The sequence below is a fragment of the Silene latifolia genome, chromosome 10, assembly GCF_048544455.1.
Source record: "Silene latifolia isolate original U9 population chromosome 10, ASM4854445v1, whole genome shotgun sequence".
NCBI lineage: Eukaryota > Viridiplantae > Streptophyta > Magnoliopsida > Caryophyllales > Caryophyllaceae > Silene > Silene latifolia.
In genome coordinates this window covers 95,725,187-95,747,567 of record NC_133535.1, presented here as the reverse complement: position 1 = coordinate 95,747,567, position 22,381 = coordinate 95,725,187, and positions in this window count along the sequence as shown.

The following is a 22,381-nucleotide window of genomic DNA, read 5'->3' as shown; positions in this document are numbered from 1 at the left end:
TGAAAAAAAATATCACATATATATGAACCGCGAAATTAGGAAAATTTGGCAGAATGTATAAAATTTGTTTTAAAAATCCTATTGTTGTAGGTCGTTCTCACTAGGATCCTAAAATATATATATATATATATATATATATATATATATATATATATATATATATATATATATATATATATATAGATAGATAGATAGATAGATAGATAGATAGATAGATAGAGAGAGAGAGAGAGAGAGAGAGAGGGAGAGAGATGGAGAGAGAGAGAGAGAGGTGAGTTCTCCTAAGTCCAGAAAGTAAATTGAGTCCATAAGTCCTCATCCAAGCCATTGGATCTTGGAGATAGATGGTTGAGATTGAAACACAAAAACACACTTAACACTAATTAATTGCATTTTCTCTTTCTAGATTTAATTACACATGCACTAATCTATTATCCTACCCACTTAAGACTACCCTTTGTCTTCTTATGCTTCCAACTTTTTACAAAGTTATGACATTTTTGCGAGTGTAACTTTAATGCTATTTAGTGTAACTTTAGTGTTATACGAGTGGAACTTTAATACTAAATTGTGCATTTTTAAACTAAAAAGTATTTTTGACGGATATTTTTGTAACTTTTGTAATTTTAAGACAAGTTTACGACATTTCATTATTTTTTAGAGTGTAACTTTAGAGTTTTACGAGTGTAACTTTAATAATAAATAGTGTAAATTTAAATTAAAAAGTGATTTTGACGGATCTTTTTTTTGACTTTTCGTAATTTTTTGTAACTTTAACACAAGTTTACGATATTTCAGAATTTTACGAGTGTAACTTCAGTTTTTTAGGAGTGCAACTTTAATCCAAAAAAGTGTAACTTTAGACTAAAAAGTGATTATGGCGGATTTTTTTTTACTTTTTGTCCGTGTTTTACGAGTGTAACTTTAGCCAAATTTCTGTAACTTTAGTCCTTTTTGATAAATTAATTGGAATTTATTTAATTTTAGGAAAAGTTTATATAATTTTAGTCCTATTGTGTTTTTAGTCATTTTTTATATTTTTTATCCAAATTTGTGTAACTTTAGTCCAAATTTGTGTAACTTTAGTCAAAAATTACTTGGAATTTATTTAATTTTAAGACAAGTTTAAATAATTTGTCCCACTGTAACTTTAATCCTTTTTATATAACTTTAGTCAGAAATTGTGTAACTTTAGTCCAAATTTGTGTAACTTTAGTCCAAAATCGTATAACTTTAGTCCAAATTTAAACTCAGATTTGAAACCAACACAATAACAATACGAGATTGAAGTTGCGCATAATGTCACTGAAGTTGGACGTAATGCCATTGAAGTTGCGCATAATGTCATTGAAGTTGCATATAATGCCATTGAAGTTGCGCATAATGGGAATTGAAGTTACACATAATGCCACTGAAATTACACATAATACCATTGAAGTTACACATAATGAGCATTGAAGTTGCGCATAATACCATTAAAGTTACACATAATGTGTAATAAATTGCACATAATGCCATTAAAATTACACATAATGTGCAACTTTAGTCCATAAGGGTGTAACTTTAGTATAAAACAAAATTATATTTAAAATATGAAATAAAGGAAATTTAAAAAAATAAGGAAACAAAAAAACAATAACAACAATAACCTATTACTCATCAACAATAACAACCACCACCACCATCTTATTTTTCTTTTTAAAAAAAAAGTGGATCTGGAATTTTAAGAAATTAAAAACAAAAAACGAACACGAAAAAAAAAATGAACTCGGGAAAAAAAAAAGGAAATCACCCTCATTTTAATTTATTTCAAAAAACTAGATCTAACATTTGAAAATAATAAAAAAAACATTGGGTAAAAAAAAAGTCAGCACCCCAAACATCTCACCACTACCACCACCACCGCCGGATGGCCACCACAGCCTATCCACACCAAACGAAAAAAATAAAAATAAACACGAAAATACAAGATCAGAAAAAGACACGTAAAAAAAAAACGAAAAAAAAAAAGCAAATCCGATTACTCTTTTGCTCGAGAGACTCCAACCACCCCATCTCCTTACCCATTTTACCCAGATCGGGCCCTACTACTTCTGACCATCACCATCACGTATCTTTGACCACCACATCGACACACCACCACAAGCCACAGGGCGCAACAACAACCAACACCAACGAAAAAAAAGGAAAACAAATCTCGTTTACCAACGAAAAAAAAGCAGGGGGTTGTAAACCTGGTCGTAGGAGAAGGGAAGGAAGAAGAAAGGGAAGAGAAGGTGGTTGTAGGTCATGGATCTGGTTTTTAAGGTTGTTGGTGGTGGTGGTAGTGGTGGGTGGGTTAAGGTACGGTGGTGTGAGAGGCGGCAACAAGCGGTCATCGGTTGGCTAGTGGTGGTGTCGGATCTGGTCAGGGAGGAAGAGAGGAGCGGTGTGCGGTGAGGTGAAGTGATGAAGAGAGGTGGTCATGAGATTGAGTGGCAGATTTGGAGAGGAGGAGGGAGGCGTGGTGTGTCGGATTTGGTGGGCTGATGGTAATATCGGGTGGTGGGTGGGTTGTTTCGGGTGGGGGGATGTTTTTGGGTGGGTATTTTTTATTTGTTTGGATTTTTTGAGAGAGATTTATTTAGGTTTTGTTTGAGAGAAATGAATTGTGAAATAAGGAGAAGTGAGGTAGAGAGAGAAAATTAGAGGTATATATATTAAATTAGTGAGGATTGATTTAGTAATTAATTAGTGATGGTAGAGAGATAATGTTAAAACACCTCATTGATTACCATTTTTGGTTCCAATCTCAGCCATCCATTCCCCTCATTTAAGGGATTACATGAGGTGTAATACTACAGTTTTCTATGTCTATGGGTACTCTATCAAGTGGAGCTTACTCTGTCGAGTAAGTGTGTTTTTACGCAAAACAGTAGTCTGCCTGATGGGAACTCGATCGAGTACGTGTGACACTCGATCGAGTAAGGGTCACTCGATCGAGTAAGTCACTTACTCGATTGAGTTAGTCGATCTTACGGGTTATTTTAGCCGGGTTTCTTTAATAACGTGTGATTAGTATAAAAGGGTTCCGTCATTCTTTTTAATCACTTTTTCACCTTTCTAAAACCTTTCAAAAGAAAAGAAGTTACGTAGTTCGCTTTCATCGCGTTATTGACAAATCCCAAGGGCTAGGATCGTCGGATTGGCTTGTTCTTTACGCCGTTGAGATCGTCGTGTCAAAGGTAAGCTTCTTGTATAATTTTTATAATGTTTCGTTAAGTTTGGTTAAATCTCTAATTGGGTAGATTTGGGGGTTTTGGGAAGATTATATTGATTAGGTGATGATTGTATGCATATGTGCTATAGGAGGAGGATTCGTAGAGGAACATTACTGATTAGCTGCTGTGACGATCTTGTGGTTGCTATTCCAGGTAGGGTTTCCCTACTCGGTTATTGTTTACAGGTATTGTGGTGGTTGATCATTGTTGTTGGTTTATATCATATCAGAATTGGTAAATGATAATTTTGATTTCATAAGATGAGTCTTATTTGGTCTAAATAACTAACAAGTGGTATCAGGGCATTGTTACATACATGCATGTAGTCATAAGACGATTTTATAAATTTATGAGATAAATTAATAAAATTTGATATTTTGTTGTTAAAATTAGTTTTATCACAAAATATGGTCTTCCATGTAAATAATATGGTCTTACAATAATATGGGTCGAAAATTTGATTTTTGTTATATTTAATCACTTTTTATGACTTAAAATGGCATAAAATTGAGAAAAAAATGCACTAAAATTAATTAAGAGTTAATTAAATTATGTTGCATGTTAATTTTATGCATATTTTTTTAGAAATAACAAAATTAATTTTCTATTCATGAGAAAAATAGAAACTTTAAATTAATGTGATTAATTTAGGTAGTTTATTGATTTTTATCTCATAAAAATTGGTAAATAATGGTTATTTTACAAATAAATATTGAATTAATTTTTGGGCTCAAAATTTTTGGATTTTTAGCTCCTGGAAATTGTTCCAAAATGTACAAAATTTGATTTCAAAGTCCTTTCAACGTTTATGATTTGATTTAGAATTAAATCATAAAATAGCCGTTTTACCGAGAAAAATTGTGAAATTATTTTAAATAAATTTTAAAACTAAAATTTTTCGCATGCATGTCATTTTGGTGAAAGACCAGAATGTACAAAATCTTAAAATTTATTTTTCCATAAATATTTTAATTAAATGGAATTTTTCCATAATAATTGTGAATTATTATGTCTTTTTGTTATAATTTTTGTTTTAATCCCATATAAATTCAAGATAATTAGTGCGAATAATTATTTTGTTATTAGACCAGATTAGTATGATAAGTAAATCTTAAAATTGTTTTAAGAATTGATTATGGATTTTTATTGGTAAAAATTCCGTCAAAGCAAGCTCAATTGATCGTTGTTGGTAAGTTTGACGATTTGGCATGACATTTTACATAATGCATTTTTGTTATTCATATGGATGAATGGTTTTTAGTATTTTAATTATGTAATTTTTACTAATATGGCCATAGGTAGAAGTTGGTATTTTCCGTAATGTAAGGGAATATCGACTTGTTTTGTAATTAATTGCGATTTCGCATCGCCCAATTTGTAATTAATTAATAGTTTTTTTTAAAAATTTTATTACAAATTGTATAATAGGAAATTGTTATGTAATTTAATTATTAGTATTTAAAAGAAGCATCTAAAGACGGAGTTTTCATGAAGACGGTGTTTTCGGAAAGGCGTTCCGAAATCCTAAAGAAGGAGGCCAATTGTATGAAGACTCAAGGGACCAAGGAGTTGGTTTCCGAAGTGTAATAGTTTAAGTTAATTAGATTAACTAGGTGGCCATATTAGGACTTGTTTGTTTATATTTATGCATTCATGCCAAATCGTCACTACATGGTTTATTTTGTTGTTATCGATTTAATTGTCCATTCACCAATTTTGTTCACTTAAAAGTGATAGACAATTAAATTGATAAGATCTCTCACTTTTATTTGAAAATTGAGATTAGCCTTACCAAATAATAGCACCTATGAATCCCTTCTTCATTAGAGGTAGGTTCGGATCACCGAGGTACACTCTTTTTACGTTGGGTAAGTAGGGTAATAAAAGTTATTACGCGTAAAAATTGGTTGGACTCAACAGGATAATTATGGGTTGAATCGGTCCACCGTGCCCATAATTATTTCTGGGGCTAAAAGATAGATTTTAAGAAAATTCGTCGACCAAGAGTTCTAGTTGTAGAATCAGTCAAAGTTGTTGACTCACCAAATTTATATAAATGTGGGTTGAATCGGTCCACCGTGCCCGTGTTTATATAAAATTGGATCTTGGAATCATTTATATAATTCAGTGGGAGATCATTATATAAATGGGAACTTGTTAAAATAGTTTCACAAGTTAAAATATTTAGACGATAAATGTTAATCTTTCCTTTCATTGCCTTTGTAGTAATCACGATGGCTTCAACTAGTCAAACCGTCACTATAGCTAGAGATTCATGGCTTCGTTCTTTTATGGACAAATATGTATTTAAAGCCGACGGTAGTAATTTTAAATATTGGGAGGAACAAATTCGATTAGCTGTCGCAGGTGATGGCAAATTACGCTACCTTGTCGATCCCTCTCCCCCTTCGCCTAGTTCTAGGGCCACTGCCGATGTAAGGGAGGCTTTTAATGATTATCAAAAGGAATCTGCTACAATAAAAAAATGTTTTAATTTTTTCAATGGATCCTGCTTTACAAAGGCAATGTGTCAAGTTCCGCAATGCACATGAAGTATTCTCGAGGCTATCTACTATGTTTTATCAAGCCCCGAGGATAATTCAGTATGACACTGCAGTTCGTTTCTTTGAGGCTAACCTCAAAGATGGTCAACCTGTGAGTTCACACGTATTTAAAATGATTGTGTACGTGGAAACTCTAGAGGGGTTGGGATGTAAGATTCCCGACGAACTTGTGGTGGACCGAGTGCTCCACTCTCTCTCTCACATCAAAGGTTTTACCCAATTTAGGGTAAATTATAATATGACGAACATGAGAAAAAGTTTACATGAGCTCCATTCTCTGCTTGTGCAAGCAGAGAAGGACATGTGATTGAGTGGGAGTACGAGGAGGGATGTACTTGCGATCAACGTGAAGGGGAAGAATAAGTTTAAGAGGAATGCAGGTAAGAAGCCCGTACAGGTAGAAGGCAAAGGTAAGGCTATTGCGAATAGCTCTACCAAGCCTAAACCTAAGAAGAGTAATCCTCTTAAAGACACTTGTAATTATTGTAATAACAAGGGACATTGGAGGCGTAATTGCTCAAAATACTTGGATGACATCAACGCTGGCATTGTGAAGCCAACATGTAATTTCTCAACCGAATCTTTTATGATAGACATAAATTACGCATCAAATACAACTTGGGTATTAGATACTGGTTGTGGTTCTCACTTGTTTAATCACTTAGAGGGCCTAAAAGGCGTAAGGAAGCTAAACAAAGGGGATGTTGATCTCTGAATGGGAAACGGGTCTAAAGTAGCTGCCGTCTCAGTAGGAACCTATGTAATTAATTTAGCTTCGGGGTTGCAGTTGTCTCTTAATTATTGTTATTTTGTACCGACGTTGTCTAGGAATATAATATCAGTATCTGTGTTAGGCACAGAAGGTTTTTCTTTTGTCATCAAAGACAAACGTTGTACTTTTTCCCTTAATGGGACTGTAAATAGCGAAGCTATTTAAATCAATGGTATTTATATTCTAGACACTTGCAACGATGTTTATCATTTAGATAATAAAAGACTCAAAATAGGTGATCCCGATCAATCTTATTTATGGCATTGTCGATTAGGACACATTAACGAGAAACGCATTAAAAGACTAGTGTCGACTGGTATAATTAAACCTTTTGAATTTGAATCATTTTGTACATGCGAATCTTGTCTTCTTGGCAAGATGACTCGTGCACCTTTTCTAGGAAAAGGATCTCGAGCCAGTGAGTTGTTGGGTTTAATACACACAGATGTATGTGGTCCAATGACAGTCACTGCTAGAGGCAATTATGACTAATTCATTACTTTTACCGATGACATGAGTAGATATGAGTATATCTACTTAATGAGGTATAAAAGTGAAGCTTTTGACAAGTTCAAAGAGTTTCAGAATGAAGTAGAAAACCAATTAAATAAGAAGATTAAAACATTACGATCAGATCGTGGTGAGGAATATCTAAGCAATGACTTTACAGATCACCTTAAAGACTGGTATTGTATCTCAGTTATCTCCTCCTGGCACACCACAATTGAATGGTGTGGTTGAAAGGAGGTGTGGACACGGGCCCACGGGGGCGCTTGGGAAACAAGCGTTTGCATTTTGTGGAGTCGCCACCAATTTTTATGGGAAATTGGAACCGTTCGAATACCTCGTGCCATGTCAAGACACAAAGTAGAGACATGAACACCAAGCAATCGTTACCCTTAGCATTCTATGTCTAGAATGACTCTCGTGGATGCCAATGAACACGGGTGTTCACAGAGATCTGGAGTAAGGGGTGAGGGTACGTATTAGGAAGCTCTTTTGATCGAACACCTAATCCCGCCCGCCTCGATAGCGGCCTCTACTAATGATTAGGGACATCATCTATACTCGATATATCGTCGATTATATGCATGCAATGCAACATCCAAGTTTTAATCCTAGCATGTGAGAATTAACTAAGTCGGTGAACAATTAATTTAGCATACAATTAATGTCGAAGTAGGATTAAGGTTCAATTACATGTGAAAGCATACAAGTGATACAATGAAAGAAATACAATAAAATTATAAAGGAAATTACAATAATTACAATGGATTAATTGATTTATGTCGAAAATACTTTTAAAACGGATAAATTTAGAAAAGAAAGAATAAAGAAATAAACGAACGAAAATTAGGCGATAATATGATTAGTAGTTAATTACATACGTAGATTAATTAAACTAGGTCAAGGCAGAACGGAAGTTCAGGGACAGAAATCAACCGGGAACAGGCGCAGCAGAGCTGCGTCTCTTGGAAGAGGCGCAGCAGTCGCTGCGTCTGTACCTGGGTTGAGTTCTGGCTGTGAAGCCGGAACCGCAACTCGTTAGTGTTAATTGGTGAATTTAATGGTTGATTAGTATTATTTACTCAGATGAAAGTGATTAATAGATTATTTACATATGATTGATGGTCATGAAAGCAATAAACATGGATGAAACGGAATTAGAACAAATTGATTACAAGATTAACAAGGTTAATTAATTACAAATTAAAACTAACCAAATTAATTAGGTTAAACAGACTATTAATGATGAATTAACGATGGATATGCTAAATAACAGATGCAAATATATCAAAGATCGAATTCCAGAGACTCAATATTAATGAATCGAATCTCTAAAACCCGGATTTGATTTTAATGACGAAAACCCGCAAATATTGGATTATAAGGGATTTACGTCGGGATTTAATAACGAATTAAATACTAATGATGATGAATAATATATTACATGTTAGAACTAAATCGTTATATCAAAGAAACGAAGAACAAACGAAATAAAAGGAACGAATTGACAAAAGACGAAGGAAGAAGAAAGGAAGCAGGAACTGCGGCAGCCTCACGAAGAGGCGCAGCAGGTACTGCGTCCCTTCGAAGAGGCGCAACAGTTGCTGCAGCCTTTCTCGACGGTTGTCCTCTGATAATCCGTAAAAAGGGTTTTTAAAGCATGGTTTAGAAATCGGTTTTAAGAAGTACTTTCGACATAAAGCTTACATTATGATTACAAAAAGTAAATAACAATAAATAAAAGAGAGATTTACACCCTCAGACTTACATGTTTGACGAAACGAGATGAACTAAGTTATCGACTTAATGATTCTCGACGCGAATGTAAAGAAAGTGCCCTCGTAAGAGGAATTAAAACAGATTGATTAAGTTGATTGATTGTGGAGTTGGTCAAATTGGTCGGTCATGCAAACGAGGCTGGTACTCAGAAGGATCCGAGCTTACGTGGTCGAATGTTCAAGCACGTAGACGCCAAAAAGTAAGAACAAAGGTCTAGAATGCAAAGGGAGAAGAGAAGGGCGGACACTCGCGTGAGAAATATGAGAGACCGAAGGTCTCTATTTATACTAATCACGGAATTAGGGTTTAGGAAAGGAGAGAAAGATCCGGAAATAACCGACTTAGGTTAAACACGGAAACTTGGACAAAAATAAAACCTTGAGGAAAAGGCGCAGCAGAGCTGCGTCCGTTGGAAGAGGCGCAGCACCTGCTGCGTCCTTTCCTCAGCGGGTTCCTCCTGCGCAAGAAAGCGCGTTTGACAGCCTGTCGTATTTTAGGCATAACTTTCTCTACAAGACTCGGAATAAGGTGATTTTGGTGGCGTTGAAAAGCTAAGAAAGAGATCTAGAACTTTCTGTGAAATGGGCCTGACCCAAAAAAGTGGTTATCACCTCGCAAAACGGGCCTAAAGTTCGGGTTGTCAATTTAACTAAATGAAATGCACATTTTGTAATGTAAACTTTTAGTTTAGCCCAAAGAAGTGACATGTGACTCAAAATGATATATAATCTCAACATTTTATGACATCTTAACCTTAGGTAGACAAGCACATTGCTTTGACTCGGGATTTGATGGTTTTCGGAAATGAAGACGGTTTTTGACCCGGACTCCAAATGAACTCTAATTACTGCCAAAACGATCGTAATGACACCTAGATGACAACCATGAGGTAGACACAAATGTTTGAGCGATCACTTGACGATAAACTTACGAACTGTCACAAATCGTTCCGCGTACCAAACATGCGGCCCAATCATCACCGGGTGGTTTGCGGGTAGTGCAGAAACGAAGTGTCTACAGAGCCCCCACTTTGACTGAGGCTTGGACAAGGCGAATGTCAAAGTATAGACATCAGGTCAATCGAAGATTACAACCTGACGACTATGGCGACGCGAGGCGGTTCAAGGGGTCTGAACCAAGCACCTGTCGTCGGGAACATTTTAGAGTCTGTCGACTATCGGGGAGGGTCGTTTAAAGTCCATTAGACTACGTAAGGAAGCTCGCCAGCCATAAGAAGAGACCATACCTGAGACTTCTTTCTCGAGATGCTTCCGGAGGTGCGTAGGAGCTAAGGGTAAGCATAGGAGCTAAGGGTAAGCGTAGGAGCTAAGGGTACGACCTAAAAGATATATATGGATTGTGCTAGGGTGTGGGACCCTAAAGGAAAGCATCGGCGAGAAGGAGGCCAAATATAAGTTCAACTTAAAGGGGTAACCAATGTTTGAGTGTAGGAACTGTAAGAAAAGGTGATCCTAAGGGAATGTGATCCTAAAGGGGAAAAGTGTATGAACTCTAGGGAGTTTGGGAACCTAAAAGAAGCTAGGTGTATGAACCTGGGTATATGAACCTAAAAGGGCGGCTGGTATGGGAACTTAAAGGCTTGTGAACCTAAAGGAATTGGGATCCTAAAGTTAAGTTTAGGAACTGCTGGGTTACTAATTCTTGTTTTTAACGCGTGCGTTCAAGCTTTCTAAGGTATGAGAACTCCAAAAGGATTTTATGGGTTTATGAACCTAAAGATGTTGGTGTGGGAGCTTAAAGGCTTATGAACCTAGAAGAAGCCATTTTGGGATCTAAGAATTTAGGGGTCACAGGGATTCTGAAGAAACTTCTTAACACTTCCGAAGGCTAACTCTGAAGGCTATCTCTCACTAAAAGAAAGGCTAAAGGACAACTCTCTGAAGGACTGAAAGAGGACTTAACTGAAAAGGAGTTATCTGAAGGTTACTGAAAGGATTATCCTAAAGTGTCTGAAGAAATAAAGGATTATCTGAAGGGAGGAAGGCTCAAGGAAGGATTATCTCAAAGGTTATCTAAAGGGTTGTCTGAAGGATATGAAGGTAAGTTTCTGAAAGATCTGAAGGGTTTATCCTGAAAAAGGGTTACCTGAAAGATATGAGGGTTTATCCTGAAAAGGGTTACCTAAATATATGAAGGATCACCTGGGGGTATCTGCCTCTCTCTGTCCTCAAGCAAACTCTCATTGGGGAATAAAACGATGATTTTGGGGAATCTGCATGTTTCTGTCCTCAAGCAAACTCTCGTTGGGTGATTACTCTAGGGAATCTGCATGTTTCTGTCCTCAAGCAAACTCTCGTTGGGTGATTACTCTAGGGAATCTGCATGTTTCTGTCCTCAATAAAACTCTCGTTGGGTGATTACTCTAGGGAATTTGCATGTTTCTGTCCTCAAGTAAACTCTCGTTGGAGAATAAATCTTGGGAACTGATCTTCATGTCTCGAAAGGGAATGTCTGTCCGTGTACTCTCGTTGGGGGAACAGAATAGAGGTGTGTCGAAACACCTGTCAAAGAGTATTCGCTCGTTGTGGCAAGCGAGGTCTTGATAAAGTACTGCTTCTGATACTTACCTGCATGGTTAGTAGCCACACAAGAATGCAATCTAATATATGCACGTAAGCAATTATCACATGGATCTCGAACGAGGAAACACATAGGCTTTGCAAAAGTCGTTTCTTTTTAAAAGTCGTTTAAAACTTTTTCAAAGAAGTTTGTCGTTTGTAATGCGTTATGCATATTCAATGGGGTTTAGACATAGGACTTGACATGACACAGACCTTATATGGATGTGACGTGAAATGTAGACTTAGGTTTGACTGACGCGACACTAACTTAGATTTGACGCGACACAGGGATGACCTTGACAGACTTTGTTTAAGTATGCGCAACCCCTAGCCAAGTGTGGGTGATAATGCGTGTCAGTTCCAAAGGTAGAAGAATTGCAAGAATGATGAAGGCATATAAAGGCAAGGCATGAGCCATGGATCATCTGTCTACTAGGACACATTTATCGTTTGCTGTAAAAGAGACCCTTCTTGAGGCACGATGACTTGGAGAATTGATCTAAGATCTTTGTCATTATCCGGACCGAGCACTAGCTTGACTCAAATGAGAAAGGAATAAAGGAAGGGTGGCATCTTGGAAGAGAAGCCCCCAGGATGAGAAGATGACTCTGGACTTTGGTAAAAAAGAGGTTGGGCGACAATAAGGAGCCCCCAGTATAGAGGTGTTGGTTGTGGAAGGGATGTTAATTGAGGTTGGAAGGTTGGGAATTGGGATTGAAAGTTGATGGTTGAGGTGATTGATAATTGAAATTGAAAGTTGGAAGTGGGGATGGTTGTGTCCTTGAGGACTGCCTACGTATTCACGTGAAGTGAAATCAAACCAGATCGTAGTTCTGAGGTTTGGTTAATTTTGTTTGGGTGTTGTGGTTGTATTTTTCTTGTGTAAGAAAAGACTGCCTACGTATCCACCTGAAGAGGTGAAATCAAACCATGCTCGTAGTTCAAGTGTGTGCCTAAGCTATGTTGTTAGGACCTTAAAGTGTATGGGTCACGAGGGTATATTCCTTTGGTGACTCGAAGAACTGATTTGAGATAACTCCCTCTGATCATAGATCAAAGAGGTATAACTAATTTTGTAAAAATTTCCTTGTCATGTGAGCACACTTAGTGGACCCTAAGGATGAATATGGGTATGTCCCGTTCTAGGTAGCAAAGTATTTGAAGACTCCGTGTCTGGGTCAAGGTGAAACTGGATTGGATATTTGGAATGTGGAGCTTGGTAATAAGAGGCTTTATGAACAAATCTCTGGAGCTTGATTTTGTGGAGTTAAGGCTCGATGGGGTTATGGCTTGCAATGTGGCTTGGAAATGGGGTATCTTGGCTTGATGTAGCCTGAGCACATAAGGGTAGGTTAAAATGACGTAGGATCAAGTTTCCATGTCTTGGCCTTAAAGGATGGGTATATTTGACAAGCTTGAGAGGATTCTCAAAATTCCTAACTATCTCCCCGTAACGGTCTCGAGAAGGACTTAGGGTGTGTGATGTGTGAAAGGCTAAGTGGGTTGCTAGCTAACCATCTTTATTGATGTCTTGATTCTATATAGAATTCAGCAGTATTTCGTATTTGATTTTAGGTTTGTTCTTGATTTAGACTCAGATTCTTGGTCTAGAATATATCTCGGCTTCTTGCTCAGATTTTCGATTCGGGTTTTGGAGATAGCTTTGACTTTGGATAGTGACTTGCTTGATTAAACCTCTTCTTTTGACTCTTTTGTCTTGAATTATGGGCATAATTGTGGCCTTGGATATTGACCTCAGTTTCTCTTGATTGAGCCTTTTGTCTTTGATCATGGCTCGTATCGTCTTGGACTTTCTTGTTACTATGGATTTGGGTCAGAGTAGCACCTTTTGGTGTGAAATGGATTGGACTTTAGTAACACGGGTTGTTTATTGTGGGGAATGGGCTTGCCTTCCGTCATGAATTGTCAACAAGGGAGATGGTCTGGATTCGTCCTAGTATCTCTTGAGATAGGCTCGTCCTAAACTGGGGTATATTGTGGTTTCTATTGCCAGACATGGAATAGGTAAGAAAAGAACACGGAGTTTCAGGTCCTCTACAACTTTGAACGGAACATCATATAAGTGCACTCACATCGACTGTCATTTGTTGTTGTTGTCATTTTAAAAAATGTCTCAAACCAATTCTTGTTGTCACAGGAAAAGGGAAGAGGAAGAGATATGATAGAATATGTGGATTAAAAAGTGTGCTTTTATTGAAATGGATAATAAATGCATTTAACATAGATATGAGAAGACACGTGACTCATGGGACAGCCTCCAGGTTGTCACTAGGAATGAAAATGGAGAAAGATACTAGAACAAATATGAGATAGAAAGCCTAAGACTCGGACTCGGACCCGGACTTTGACGCGATCTTAGACCTAGACTCGTAATCATCGGCCCACGCTTGAACGTTTTCTCTTCCAGCAACTGGCTTCGGTATCTGACTTTGAGCATTCACCCATTTGAGCACCTCATCCTCATCATTGGGAACATTGGAAGGATAACAGTCAAGAAGAGTTTCTTGATAAGTGGTATATCCATGAGTGTCGTTTTTTAATTTGTAACATTTCTCTGTATCATGCCCTTTGCCTCTATGGTATTTGCAGTAGGCATTCTCATCCCAAAACTTGGATTTCTTCTCTGGGTTAGGCGTAGGTCCTATAGGCTTCAACATTCGTCGCTCCATGAGTCTCTGAAGGGCATCGGTGTATGTAATACCAATGTTGGTAAATTTCCTAGGAGGTGTGCCCTTATTTTCGGAAGCCTTTGTAAATGACCCCGAAGGCTCCATGAGGTTGCCTTTGTTGATTTCGATTCTTGGATGAGAAGAACTAGGAATAGATTGTCCATTTGTTGCTTTCTCCTTAAGACTGTCAAGCTGAGGGTTTGTCTGGACACTTTTCATCTTGAGAGGTCGGGCGTCAAGCTTCTTACTCATTTCAGCAAACTGTTTCTCCATGTTGGAAAGTCATAAGTTTAGATTATCAATGGCTCCTTGTATTTTGGAGAATTTATTGTTGAAGGTAATGGAAAGCATGAGCATTCCATTTTGGATACCTTCATCTTCGAGGACATTGATTTCTTTATCATCATGATGATTGAGGAGATGAGAACAATCTAGAGATGGTTCTTCATCATGCTTAATGATATTAGACCCAAGAGGGTCGATTTTCTTGGATTTTCCAACAGAAGGTGGCTTAGGAAGCTTGCCCACTTCGATCATATCTTCGATGGTGTGTTTCAAGAGAAAACACTCTTCAATATCATGGCCTCTACCTTGGTGATATAAGCAGTATTTGTTGCCCTTCCAGAGGTTCACCTGTTTCTCTAAAGGTGGATCCGGAGTTGGCCCTATTGGATGTAGCTTGCCTTGGGCATAGAGTCTCTTCAAAGCATCGGCATAAGACATGCCTAACTTGGTAAGCACCCTTTGATGCCTCCCAGGTTTCCTTTCAGCTGTTTTCGGCTTTCTAGGACGATGGTTATTGCAAGAGGTAAGCTTTGGATGACCTAGACTAGAGGTTTCCCTAGTTGGCATGTTCTTTTCCACCATTCCATTTTCAAGGGTGAGGACGCGAATGCTCAAATTTTCCACTGTAGCTTGAACTCCTAGGACCATGGCATAAACATCTTGGAGAGACACGGTGATGGTGGCTTGATCTGCTTCGTGACTTTGCCGATTGACAGAACTTGCCGGATTCCTACTCGACAGAAATGACGCGCATTACAACTCGATTCGACATGGGATCACGCATACTAAGGCAATAAGCAACGAACACAGGAAGGGATAAGATGACAAATCTAGACTTGACTTGTGAATTCATGAAATGTCGTGAGCGACTTCTCGTGTTTGAATTCACGGTGCTTGACTTTAATTTAGACTCGAGTGTTGACTTTGACGAAGGGATCCTTATATTATTGACCTTATTGACGGGATTGATGACACGTGTTGATTCTAGACTCGAGGTTTGCTTATAGGTGTTAAGAAGACTGCGGTAGTTTAGACTCAAATATGAGGCCCATTGAGACTCATGTGTTGGAACGTGTGACTCGAGGTGTCAAAAATGTTTAGATCCTAACTGAATTGGGGTAGGGGGTCCAAAATGACGGCGTGACGCCTTAGGACTTGACTTGAATTTGAAAAGACCCAAAATGTAAAGAGAGACGGGTTTATGACTCGATAGAGTTCTGACTAGGACATAGTCGGTTTGAATTTTGACTCTAACTTAGCCCAATTGAATTTACATATTTACATTTAAACGGTTTGAGAATATTTTGATCAAAATCTTTTTGGTTTTTTTTTTTCGTTTTTTTGTTGTTTTTTTTTGGACCTTTTTTTTTGGACTTTTTTTTATTTGGACTTTTTATTTGGACTTTTTTGTTTTTACGTTTTTTTTTGTTTTTGTATTTGGTTTTGAAATGGGTTTTAAGCCCGAATTTTGACTTGACAATTAGACAGAGTTTCGGCTTGTTTTGTGCTATTTTGAAAATGTTTATATTTTGAAAAGGATTTTTGATTTTACAAAATTTCGTCATGGTTTCGTTTACAAAATGGTGATCACGTATTTATACAAACATACATACAGGCATTATAACGGTATGCTGAGTGCATTTAAAAGGGTTTTGGTTTAAAGGGTGGGTTGCCATACCGAACAATCAAACCCGGGGTCTGTGGAGAGGCTCGTACCAAACAAGAGTAAGGCCGATTCCTAGTCCATTTCCTCAAGTAGTGAAAGTCATTGATACAAACAAGAGTAAGCACCATGGTATGGATGACGTCAATCGCTATCCATCCTTAGGCCCAAATAAGAACTAGGACCGTTTAGACGGGACGATTGGTCGAATGGGTTGGGTTGGGCCTAGGAAGGCCGAGTGAAACAATCTAGGAAGACCGAGATATGAAAACCGACAATTGTCTTGTACAAACTATTCCCTAACCTTGTTCAAATTTCACCCTTTTGGCTACACGTAAGTGTATTATCCCCAGCGGAGTCGCCAAACTGTGGACACGGGCCCACGGGGGCGCTTGGGAAACAAGGGTTTGCATTTTGTGGAGTCGCCACCAATTTTTATGGGAAATTGGAACCGTTCGAATACCTCGTGCCATGTCAAGACACAAAGTAGAGACATGAACACCAAGCAATCGTTACCCTTAGCATTCTATGTCTAGAATGACTCTCGTGGATGCCAATGAACACGGGTGTTCACAGAGATCTGGAGTAAGGGGTGAGGGTACGTATTAGGAAGCTCTTTTGATCGAACACCTAATCCCGCCCGCCTCGATAGCGGCCTCTACTAATGATTAGGGACATCATCTATACTCGATATATCGTCGATTATATGCATGCAATGCAACATCCAAGTTTTAATCCTAGCATGTGAGAATTAACTAAGTCGGTGAACAAATAATTTAGCATACAATTAATGTCGAAGTAGGATTAAGGTTCAATTACATGTGAAAGCATACAAGTGATACAATGAAAGAAATACAATAAAATTATAAAGGAAATTACAATAATTACAATGGATTAATTGATTTATGTCGAAAATACTTTTAAAACGGATAAATTTAGAAAAGAAAGAATAAAGAAATAAACGAACGAAAATTAGGCGATAATATGATTAGTAGTTAATTACATACGTAGATTAATTAAACTAGGTCAAGGCAGAACGGAAGTTCAGGGACAGAAATCAACCGGGAACAGGCGCAGCAGAGCTGCGTCTCTTGGAAGAGGCGCAGCAGTCGCTGCGTCTGTTCCTGGGTTGAGTTGTGGCTGTGAAGCCGGAACCGCAACTCGTTAGTGTTAATTGGTGAATTTAATGGTTGATTAGTATTATTTACTTGGATGAAAGTGATTAATAGATTATTTACATATGATTGATGGTCATGAAAGCAATAAACATGGATGAAACGGAATTAGAACAAATTGATTACAAGATTAACAAGGTTAATTAATTACAAATTAAAACTAACCAAATTAATTAGGTTAAACAGACTATTAATGATGAATTAACGATGGATATGCTAAATAACAGATGCAAATATATCAAAGATCGAATTCCAGAGACTCAATATTAATGAATCGAATCTCTAAAACCCGGATTTGATTTTAATGACGAAAACCCGCAAATATTGGATTATAAGGGATTTACGTCGGGATTTAATAACAAATTAAATACTAATGATGATGAATAATATATTACATTTTAGAACTAAATCGTTATATCAAAGAAACGAAGAACAAACGAAATAAAAGGAACGAATTGACAAAAGACGAAGGAAGAAGAAAGGAATCAGGAACTGCGGCAGCCTCACGAAGAGGCGCAGCAGGTACTGCGTCCCTTCGAAGAGGCGCGGCAGTTGCTGCGTCCTTTCTTGACGGTTGTCCTCTGATAATCCGTAAAAAGGGTTTTTAAAGCATGGTTTAGAAATCGGTTTTAAGAAGTACTTTCGACATAAAGCTTACATTATGATTACAAAAAGTAAATAACAATAAATAAAAGAGAGATTTACACCCTCAGACTTACATGTTTGACGAAACAAGATGAACTAAGTTATCGACTTAATGATGCTCGACGCGAATGTAAAGAAAGTGCCCTCGTAAGAGGAATTAAAATAGATTGATTAAGTTGATTGATTGTGGAGTTGGTCAAATTGGTCGGTCATGCAAACGAGACTGGTACTCAGAAGGATCCGAGCTTACGTGGTCGAATGTTCAAGCACGTAGACGCCAAAAAGTAAGAACAAAGGTCTAGAATGCAAAGGGAGAAGAGAAGGGCAGACACTCGCGTGAGAAATATGAGAGACCGAAGGTCTCTATTTATACTAATCACGGAATTAGGGTTTAGGAAAGGAGAGAAAGATCCGGAAATAACCGACTTAGGTTAAACACGGAAACTTGGACAAAAAGAAAACCTTGAGAAAAAGGCGCAGCAGAGCTGTGTCCCTTAGAAGAGGCGCAGCACCTGCTGCGTCCTTTCCTCAGCGGGTTCCTCCTGCGCAAGAAAGCGCGTTTGACAGCCTGTCGTATTTTAGGCATAACTTTCTCTACAAGACTCGGAATAAGGTTATTTCGGTGGCGTTGGAAAGCTAAGAAAGAGATCTAGAACTTTCTGTGAAATGGGCCTGACCCAAAAAAGTGGTTATCACCTTGCAAAACGGGCCTAAAGCTCGGGTTGTCAATTTAACTAAATGAAATGCACATTTTGTAATGTAAACTTTTAGTTTAGCCCAAAGAAGTGACATGTGACTCAAAATGAGATATAATCTCAACATTTTATGACATCCTAACCTTAGGTAGACAAGCACATTGCTTTGACTCGGGATTTGATGGTTTTAGGAAATGAAGACGGTTTTTGACCCGGACTCCAAATGAACTCTAATTACTGCCAAAACGACCGTAATGACACCTAGATGACAACCATGAGGTAGACACAAATTTTTGAGCGATCACTTGACGATAAACTTACGAACTGTCACAAATCGTTCCGCATACCAAACATGCGACCCAATCATCACCGGGTGGTTTGCGGGTGGTGCAAAAACGAGGTGTCTACATGAGGAATCGAACTTTATTAGATATGGTCCGATCAATGATGAGTCAAACTGAGTTACCTAAGTCATTTTGGGGTTTTGCCATTTCATCTGCGATACCCTCACTTAATCAAAGTCTCACTAAAGCAACTGACAAAACTCCATATGAGATATGGAAAGGGAAAGTCCCGAATTTGCGATACATGAAAGTATGGGGTTGTGATGCTTATGTCAAGAGCAAGTCTGACGATAATCTTGCACCTCCTTCTGACAAATGTATTTTTGTAGGCTACCCTAAGGAAACTTGTCGATATTACTTCTACAATAGTAGCGAGAACAAAGTGTTTGTGGCTCGTGAAGCTATCTTTCTAGAAAAAGAGTTTATTTCTAGAAGACAGAGTGGGAGAAAATTTCAACTTGATGAAGTTCAAGAGCCTGGCGATGTGACAAAGTACATGAAGATGTTCCTTCTACGTCGAATTGGTTATTGTTCCTTCGAACCTAGGAGGTCGAGAGAGGGTTAGTCGCCACTGATAGATACCTTGGTGTTATCGAGGAAGATGGTGACTATGAGGTTTTACTTTTGGAAAGTGATGAACCTAAGACCTACAAAGCAGCTATTACTAGTTCTGACTCTAAGCTATGGCTCGAGGCTATGCAATCCGAAATGGATTCCATGTACGATAATCAGGTATGGGACCTGGTTGACTTACCTAAAGATGTTCGACCTCTTCAGTGTAAGTGGATATTTAAGATTAAAATCAGCATGGATGGACATAAAGATGTCTACAAAGCTAGATTGGTGGCAAAAGGTTTCACCCAAGTTCATGGTTTACACTATGATGAAACTTTTGCACCAGTTGCTATGCTTAGATCTGTTCGGATAATGTTAGCGATTGCTGCATTTCATGATTATGAGATATGGCAATAGTTGTCAAAACCGCCTTCCTGAACGGGTTTCTGGAAGAGGAAGTGTTTATGACACAACCTTAAGGTTTTGTGGATCCTAAAAATCCTAACAAAGTATGGAAACTTAAGAGATTTATTTATGATCTTAAGCAAGCATCAAGGAGTTGGAATCATCGTTTTGATCATGTTATTAAACAGAATGTTTTTTCTCGAAGTGTTGAGGAACCATGTTTATACAAGAAGTTTAGTGGGAGTAAAGTTGTTTTCTTACTTCTTTATGTGGACGACATATTACTCATTAGGAATGATGTAGATCTGCTTGCTTCTGTCAAGAAGTGGTTAGGAAATCACTTCCAAATGAAAGATTTGGGAGAAGCTCAGCGCATCTTGGGTATTCGGATCTATAGGGATAAATCCAAAAGGATATTAGCTTTGAGTCAAGAAGCCTATATCGATAAGATTCTTGACCGATTCAATATGAAAAACTCCAAGAGAGGTTTTCTACCTATAGGCAGTGGGATTAGTTTGAGTAAGTCACAGTGTCCTACTGAGCCTAAGGATATTGAACGCATGAAATCGATTCCCTATGCTTCCGCTGTTGAATCGATCATGTATGCTATGATGTATTCTCATCCTGACGTCTCGTATGCTTTGAGTATGACAAGTCGTTTTCAGAAAACTTCGGGTGAGAGTCACTGGATAACTGTCAAGAATATTCTGAAGTACTTGAGAAGGACTAAGGATTCATTCTTAGTGTTTGGAGGAAAATCTGAATTACGTATAAGAGGTTATACGGATGCCAGTTTCCAAACCGATAGGGATGATTTGAAATCCCAAGCTGGGTTTGTCTTTTTGTTGAACGGAGGGGCGGTTTGCTGGAGAAGTTTTAAGGAGTCTGGAACTGCTGATTCTACAACGGAAGCTAAGTACATTGCAGCCTCTGAAGCTGCAAAGGAAGCTGTTTGGATTAGGCAATTCTTAGAGGGACTGAAGGTAGTTCCGACTGCCGAGGATCCTATCACTTTGTATTGTGATAACAGTGGGGCAATTTTTCAAGCAAAAGAGCCCAAGTCTAGTAACAAGTCTAGACACGTACTTAAGAAATTTCATGTAATTAGAGATTTAATTAAAAGGAAGGAAATTACAGTCTGTAAGGTTGGGACAGCTGACAACATCGCTGATCCTTTAACCAAGTCATTGTCTCAAGCTAAACATGATAGTCATGTAGTTTCTATGGGATTGAGACGAATGCCAGAACTGTTGTAAATTATACGATATGTAATAATAATACGATATTGTATTTATTATTTCATATATGATAATTACATTTATCGTTGTATTCAGTTTTTGTATCTGAATTTAAATACTTTGTTTTGTCCAAATAGGTTGTAGTGATAACGTCGAACCCAATTAAAGTGAACTGGATTAACATTGTATTTTTGTCCCTAGTTACTTAATGAGGTGACGTCTCGGAGTGACTAGATTGTAAGGCGATAGATGACAAGTTCGACTGTCATATGGCCATTGAGATGGCTGGTCGGTTACATAGGCAGATTGTGAGACGGTTTGTCGGATAGTGACCGTTTATAGAGTCCTTAGTTGCTAGGTCGTGGCAAGGATTTCTATTTATTCCTTCGAGTCAATTCTTTAGACTGGTGACTATTTGTCTAAGTTGGTGCAGTTTTCTGGTGGCTTAGGTTTTTGTTCTAGGTTGCGCCGTAAAAAGTGGCCGATGAGCACTTACTGGGTCATTGTGATCTGTATCGAACGAAGAAAATAGGTCAACGGGATTGTCCATTTATGTCATATTTTATCTCAAGGCCACTGGAGGAGAGGTGACTGGATATGCGTGGCCACGCTCGGATGAGATCTATAGTAGATTGTTCGGTCAGACAGTCATTGATCTCCGGATCGAGGAAACCACTTTATGATATGATCACGTGCAAGAACGGCCTGAAAGACATCATGCATTGAGTGGGAGATATTATTGGACAAGAGAATTGGTAGCGCACACTTGTGTCGGACAAGTGGGAGATTGTTGGAGTAGTGTCCTCCACAATAAGTGCGTTTACATATTAAATCTCGTACAAGGAATATAAGGGACTTATTTTATATATTTATCATTTGATAAACGTTAATCGGTAACGCTCGGCTGACTAGAGTTTGACGTTACTATCGTGTGACGGCGGTGATCAACTGATCCCTTTAGGTCACACCTATAGAATGACGCCCAAATTGAATGAATTAATTGTTTATATGAGATACGAGATAATTAATTCCTTGTATTATCTCACTTTTAATTAGTCGTGTGAATGTGTTATTTGATAACGGGTTACGAACTCGGGATAAGAGGATTTATTATTTAATTATGTGATAATTAATTAATAAATTAGAATTTATTAATTAATTGTTAATTAATTAATTTTATACGATATGTGTATAAGTTTTGAGGTGGAGATAATTAGTTATT